The sequence below is a fragment of the Hipposideros armiger genome, unplaced genomic scaffold (assembly GCF_001890085.2).
Source record: "Hipposideros armiger isolate ML-2016 unplaced genomic scaffold, ASM189008v1 scaffold_402, whole genome shotgun sequence".
Lineage (NCBI taxonomy): Eukaryota > Metazoa > Chordata > Mammalia > Chiroptera > Hipposideridae > Hipposideros > Hipposideros armiger.
The window spans coordinates 945064-952576 of record NW_017731752.1 but is presented as its reverse complement, the minus strand read 5'-3'; the positions used below and the strand labels follow the sequence as shown (position 1 = coordinate 952576).

The following is a 7513-nucleotide window of genomic DNA, read 5'->3' as shown; positions in this document are numbered from 1 at the left end:
AAAAAATATTGTATTTGAAGCAACTAAAATATCCCATAGCAGGGAAATGGTTTAATAAATACTATGCACTATTACATAGCTCTTAGATTTCTAATTTCATAGATGTTTGGTAACATTAGAGAAGATCTATAGGAAAAATGTAAAAAACTGAAACGCAAATACATATATATATATTTTTTCATTTATATTTTAGCGTCTGTTGCTGTATTTAGTGAGGAGGGGAAGAGAGAGATTGCAAATATCACTGGAAGGAAGTATTTTAAAACTGGTAGAAGCTCTTTGGGTGGTAGAATTATATAGGTGATTGTAATTTTTTCTTTCTATTAAAATTTATTATGTTTTCCAAGGTTCTGCAAGTGTAAGTGCGTTCTATAATCAAGACAACATTTCTAATTAGACACATGCAAATGAGTTCAAGGACCCACCTGCCCGGGAAGCCTCCCATGAACTCCCCTGTAAATCAGGATGCTTCTCTGCATTTCCACAGGCCTGGCTTAACTTCAGGTGTGTGTCTGTGCCACTGAATGCTAATCACTGATTTAGTCATCTCTCCCCAATCCTAGACTATCAATTTCTAAAGGTTAGGCATGAGTCCAGCTTAAATTACTTTTCCTCAGAGCCTAGCACAGTAATGCCCTATAGTATAGTGAGTGCCCAGTCAAAGGTGGTGAATCAATAAACTGGAAATGGAGATTCTTCTGGAGTAAGACAGCTACCCTAATCAATTCATAGTCCACTGGTAATACCAGCAGACCTGGAGAACATGGAGACCTGGAAGAAATGACTGTATGTTTCGATTACTCCTTCTAGAACTTAAACTAGAGTCCTCATAGTCAAAGGTCCTACTCTTCAAGTTCCCATCCCCACCGTCTGACCTGTCCAAATGGTGCCCTTCCTTCAGGCCTGTTTCAAATGCCATCAGCTCTTTGAACCTCTTCCTAATGCCTCTAGTCTGATCAGAGATTTCAAATCTCTTTATCAGGATTTCTTGACCTCTGCCAGTATTAGTTATTTTTTGTCTGTTTGTTATCCTGTTATGAGACTTTAAGGATCCTCAACAGTGTGAAGCATGTCTCGTTTAGATTCCAGTCCTTCACAGTGTCTAATGATATTTTTGGACATAGTTGATGCTCTGTGTAAATGATATTTTTTTTCTCTCATCACCAATTCTTCTTTATAAATTTTTCTCATTTGGGCCTTTCCTGACCAATCAATTTAAAATTGATTTTTTATTTTTATTTTTATTTTTTGCCCTGGAACTTCACATGTCTCTGATCTGGTTTTTATTTTATTTTATTTTGCTCTATGGTAATCATCCGCATCAGGCATACTAAGTGATTTACTATTTATCTATAACCTTCAATAGGCAGTAGAGCTGAATGTTAGTTTTGTTCCCAGCTGTATCCCCAGAGCCTATGATTGTGCCTGGACAGGATAAAAGGATTCAGCAAATATTTGTGGAATAATCAGTGAAGGATGAATGCATTCAGTTCCATTCACTTCAACAAGTAGGTACTAAATGCTTACTATTTGTAAAGCACTGTGAAGAGAATTGTAGATAAATAAAAGATGACAAAGCATGGCTTATGGTCCACAGAATTATTTCTCAGTCTCATATAAGAGACACTGTATCTAGACATGATATAGCATGAGCATTGAGAAGTGCAATGAGAAATATACTGACAATGTCCAGGGTGAGTGTGAAGAGCAGAAGACTTGATTTCCACTAGGTGTATGTACAGAGGCTCCTTGGAGGAAGTAAAATATGAGCTGAGTTTTGAAACATGGGTAAGATCTGGAGAGTAGTAGAGGAAAAGTAGACCATGGGGATGGCCAGAGTGAAAAACAAAAACGAGATGTGACAAAATGAATTTTGAGGACATAAAGAGGTTATTAGCCTTAGGTTAAAATAAGGATATGGGTGGGAATTGAAAGACAGTGTTTGGAATTTTACATAAAGGCATGAGCATCCCAGTGGATAATGAGTAAGACGATGTTGTAAAATCTTGAGAAAGGTGATTTGTAGTAAGGAATAACAGGAGTCAAAGAGAGGTACAGAAAGCAGAGAAATCAGTTGGGAACCTTCTGAAATCCACCTAATATGAACTGATTAAGTATGGGCTGGGTTTCAGTGGCAGTCAGTATTATATCCATGGAGTGTGAGAGTTTACAAATTAACATGGTGCAAAAAAGACATTGTGAAGATAAAATCAGTAGTACTCAGTTTCTTACACTTTTTTCATTTGTAGAACAAGAATAATAATTCTTCTTGGCCTACGGTAATTAGGCTGTTTAGAAAATATTAGTCTGTATTTAACATTAACTTTGCTGTGAAGGTTGGTCATCTTAGCATTTCATTCACCATCAACTCAATTTTTTTTTTTTTTAATGTCTGGTCTTAAATGTATTTGTTACTCTTAAAAAAATCTCATTTTTGACTGGACTCAGACTTAAAGGTAGAAACTCTCAGAGAGGACAGCCTGCATCTTTTGGCGATCTGTTCCTGGCGTTTTTCTTTGGCCTCCTTCATTCTCTTGGCCAAAAGTTTAGCAGATTCTGCAGCCTCTTCCTTATTTTTCTTAGTATGCTGTTTCTTCAGAGCAATACACCGACGTTTGTGTTGCAGGCCTCGTGGAGTAACAAGACACTGAATCTTGGGTGCTTTGGTCCTAGGTTTCTGACCTTCTTTGTTTAGGGGCTTTCCCACAACATACTGGCGGACATCATCTTCTTTAGAGAGACTGAAAAGTTTGCGGATTCTGCTAGCTCTTTTGGGCCCTAGGCGACGAGGCACAGTAGTATCAGTGAGACCAGGAATATCTTTTTCCCCTTTTTTTACAATGACCAAGTTGAGAACACACAGATTGGCATCCACAATGCAACCCCGAACAGATTTGCGCTTTTTTTCTCCAGTCCTCCTTGGTCTATAACAGGAATGCCCCTTACTCAGGACACAGCCATGGGTCAAGACACCCTGCTTCATGAGGAAACCTTGTTTGTCGTTCCCACCACTGATTCGAACCACATAACCCTTCCATTCTTCACCCAGAGCATCACCAGCAACTCCTGTGGCCATACGCTTCTCATAAAACGTACAAAGTTTTCATTCGTCATCCACTTCAATGAGTTTGTGGCAGCCAGTGGCTGTGAAAGATATGTTCAGCTTCATCTTGAAGTAGCTGACGGTTTCCGAGGCACCACGAAAAAGAGTCAACTCTGTTTTTTATCCATTGCATTTATCTGAAATTTACAATTTGATTTAACATTTAAAAATAAGCCTTTGAGGTAAGCATGCTTATCCTGGTTTTATAGATGAGAAAACTAAGGTATAGAGATTGAATGATTTCTCCATAGTCACATAACACAATTAAGTTATTGAGTTGGTACTAGAAGATGACCTTCAGAACCCTGCTGCTGTGCAAATCCTAGCTCAGTGCTCTGTGTCAGGCCAGTTCTCTGGAAAGTCTGTTTCCATCATCTTGGCATTGTCTCCCCAGAAAAGATTATACCACTAACCATTTTATTCCCATTAAATCAAAACCAAATCTGAGATTTATCAGTGGTAAGCTTTGCCCCTGGATTGAGAGGCATTCAGGTGTTTTACTTGACATGTAGTTTGGAGTATTATAAAGTTCATCAGTTAAAATGTTTGACACCACAAACTACCACCTCAAGAATTAAACCTTAAATCATTTTCTGAAGTGTCATAGGTGCTGTGACAGTCAGGTAAGCCTGGCTCTCTCTCAGGACACCTCCTAGATTTTCTACTTGTTAGTTTTCATGGTTTGGGTTGCATAGACTTTTTAGCTAGAAGTTCAGTGAATGCCCCAAAGAGTTGAGTCCAGTTTCTTTTGCAGCTTTTACAGTTAATGATGACCTGTTCACTTGAAGAAGCTTCTGGTTGCCCCTTCAATTCAGGAACAGCTAAATGATATACCTCTACCTTTTCTCAGCGAGATTGGAACTCTTGTGCTTTCTGGAAGTATTTGTTAAAATGGCCTTGTGTGAAGTGGAAGCCACAGGGCAAATTTGATACAGCATTCATTCATCCATGCATTAATTCCTTTATTTTCATAGATTGTTTATTGGGTTAGTAGACCTTGAAAGACACGAACCAGACACTGACCTTGCCCTACAGTAGTTTAAGGTCTAAAAGGGATGATAAGACCTCTTCCTTAAAGCCTCTGCTGACCTACACAAGCAGATGATATTCTTTCGTTTGGATCTTGGGACACAAAAGGTTTATTGAGACTTTGTTAAATCTCTTATCCATTGCATTGCGTTTATACATGATATGTACACGCCTATGAATTTCCTGAGGACGTGGAGCAAATTCTATTCATCTCTACCTCCCTAGTACCAAACATAGCACAGGCTAGGTTCTTGATAAATGTGTGGTGAATAAATAAAAAGAAAGTTAGGTGCAGAATCAAGTGCACTTCCATTGGGAGAGTGGTAGAGGAGGTGGCATTTGAGCTGGCTTTGAAGGATGGACACGTAGAAAAGGGATGGAAGGCATTACAGCTATGGATGCAGCATAGCAAAGGTATGGAAATGGGAAATCACAAAGTCTGTGATTCCAGAACTGATTCTTTTTGAATGGAGTGTGGGATTCACAAAGGTACAAAATAATGTTTGAAAAGGAGCTAGGGGCTTGATATAAATTTTCCAGAGAAGGGAAAGACTGGCCAATAATGTTACCGCTCGCTGGCCTTTTCACCAATTCGAAAGATTCCATCTCTTAGGTTTTAAGGTAAAGAAAGCAGTTCAGAATGGAGTCAGAATGGGCATATCATGTGTGAGGATTAGAGCCTGGAAAATCCTTCACTGAGCTCAGGCTGAGAAGGACAAGGATGGGAAGGCAGCCAGGGCTCTTGGAATGGGTCCATTCCACCCTCAGGTTCTTGCATTTTCTTTTCATTGGTCAGTCTTGGGCATGCTGTGTTTGAACAGACCTGTGTTGGATTTTTTAAGATGAACTTTGCAGAGGCTGAGTGCTAGGAGGACTTGATTGCTCTGCCCCCTAGCTCTTTGCATGTGCTTCCAACATAGTACCTCAAATATTGTCCTAGGAATGCTTTCAGGTCAGTCTTCTCCACAGATGGCTGCAACTGGCTGATGCTTCTTTGTTTCTCCAGATCGAGTGCAGTGCTGGCACATGGCAGATCATCTATAAATATCATCTGAGTGGAATTGAATTGCTGAAATATAGCCAAAGATGATATTACCTCGGGGACATCAGAAACAGGAGTTTTCATCTAGATGGAGTTAGATGATCATAGCTCATCGGTGATAGAATTTTCTATTAGGAAAATGACATTACAGGTATTATTTTCCTGGTTTCTTTATGCAGCGAGAATGGGAGGGATTAGAAACAGAGGAGGGCAGCTGACTGTCATCAAATTAGTGGTTGTCTCTGGGACATAAATTGGGGAGTATTCAGGAAAGTTGAAGTTGCATGATGAAGTCAGAGATTGATGTCTTCCAGTTTTGATCAGGGAGGAGTGCAGAGTATCTAAGACAGCTTTGTGAGCTCTGCTTATGAGTTGCATGTGCATAGCTAAGATTATAACTTCTGAAGACATACACAGTCTGTTTGTTCTTCTAATTAGACACACACTTGTATGCATATCCAGTTTTTACTAAGCTGTTATCTATTACCATGGTACCTATTATTATTATTATTATTATTATTATTGTTTTGCCAAATGGTTAGCCTTTCTAGAATGGAGATAATTGACTCTGCCGCACAAGTTTTTATGTGTGTAGGGATGTGAAAGAGTTAGGATACTGGGCAGAAGTAAAACACATTACAGATTGTGAAGTGCTCCACATGTTCTACTCAGAGAGTCATCCCCTTCTTGCAGCTCCAGTGCAGCTCATTTGAGGAATCTACTCAAATGGATATTTGATCATCGGTGTGACATCTAGGGACAGGCAGTTAGGTCTCCTCTGTTTTTTATGAAATAATCTAGCTTAGCCACATTTGAAAGTATTTTTCTTTATACTTCAAGAAAAGCAGTCGTCTTGGCAGAAGTGTCTTATATCTGGTTCTGTTGTACATGTCAGTATTTTGTCTCATAAGAGGAGGCATTTGTATATTTTTAATTCAGTGCCAAAATTAAGAAAAATTCTCTTTCATCACTTATGTATTTACGTATGAACGTTGGAGGAAGTCGAAGGTGGAAATGGCAGTGTAGCTCATTTGGGGGATTCTGTTTTGTACTCTAGGGTCTACACTGTTCCACCTTGCTTCCCTGCCCCTGCTTGGGGGATAATGAGGGGTGGGCAGCATGGCAGGCAGTGGGTAAACAGCTTGACAGCACTCTCAAGTCCCGTTGCTAACACTCTTCCCCAAGATGAGAGTGTTGGCAAAAATTGCTGCTTAACAACAGCGTGATTCCCCTCCCCTCCCTGGAGACTGACTGCCTCCCTTTGCTGTTGGCCCGAGGCTTTAACTCAGAGACGCTTCCTAATGGGAAACTCTCCCCAGTTTTGGCAGTGGGGATACACATTGCTGGGGACGCTTTGTCAGCCCAGCAGAAGATTTATTGCAGAGATTCAGTATGCAGTGTCTGTGGATTGGAACAATTCAAGGTTCAAGTCTGTTTTATCGACTGCTAGACAAGCAATCACTGCCAGTGACAAGATCAGTCCATGGTTTTTGATTATTCTAAATTTCACGTTGCAGAAGCCTGGATAATCTTGCAGTGAGTAATGGATGTGAATGCCCAGATTCTGGAAATAGCTTTGAGAAACCTTCCCTCGTACACACTGAGGGAACTCACTCCATTTGTTCCTTCAGTCCTTTATGTAATCATTAGCAAATAATTACTGAAGTGGAATGGGTCATGTTATTCAAATATAGAGCATGTTTTTGGTGTAGCTGTTTTCCTGAATGACTACATTTGAATTAGCGAGAGTTCTGACAACTGATTCATTTTTTGAAAGGCCTCACAATTCCCTTGTCTTAATAATGCATAAAACACTTAGAGCCTAGTTGTGAGCATTTTACTCTAGTGATAGCATGGGAGAAAAAAACGCTAGCTGTGACCAGCCATTGTTTTTGGTTATGTACTTAGAGTTCATTTACCTTTTGCCATTAAGCCTGTGGCATCTGTTAGAGAAAAGGTGCTCCTGGTGGTTTGACTGCATTAGGGGTATAGCCTGACGTATTCAATGAATCAAACTGTGACTTCACGTTGGCGTCTTACTCCCTCTTGAGCAAAAGGCAATATGTGAAGAATTCTGATTATAGCTCAGATCTTCAGTTTTAAGGAGTTGCCCTTTGAGCTTGCTCTATAAATACTGATTAGTTGCAAACCTTCAATTTTGGTCCTTCACCACCCAGAATGGTGCCTGGGTACTGAAGAAAAGTGCTTTGCCCACTGCTGGAGCACTTTCAACAGTAGATTCTTTTGCGGGAAGATGAAAATAGGTTTCCTATTGTTCAGATGGGTGTTTTAAGTGCTTTGCAGGTGTATCTTAGAAAATGGAAGTATTTATTTTTAAT

General features: G+C 39.8%; 1 protein-coding gene and 1 pseudogene across 3 annotated transcripts in view; one reads left to right on the top strand and one right to left on the bottom strand.

Annotated features, from left to right (window-relative positions):
* Positions 1-7513, top strand: part of FAT3 (FAT atypical cadherin 3) — a 658207-nt gene that overhangs the window by 58361 nt on the left and 592333 nt on the right. The gene's annotated exons all lie outside the window — the stretch shown is intronic.
* Positions 2429-3169, bottom strand: LOC109393976 (40S ribosomal protein S6 pseudogene; annotated as a pseudogene).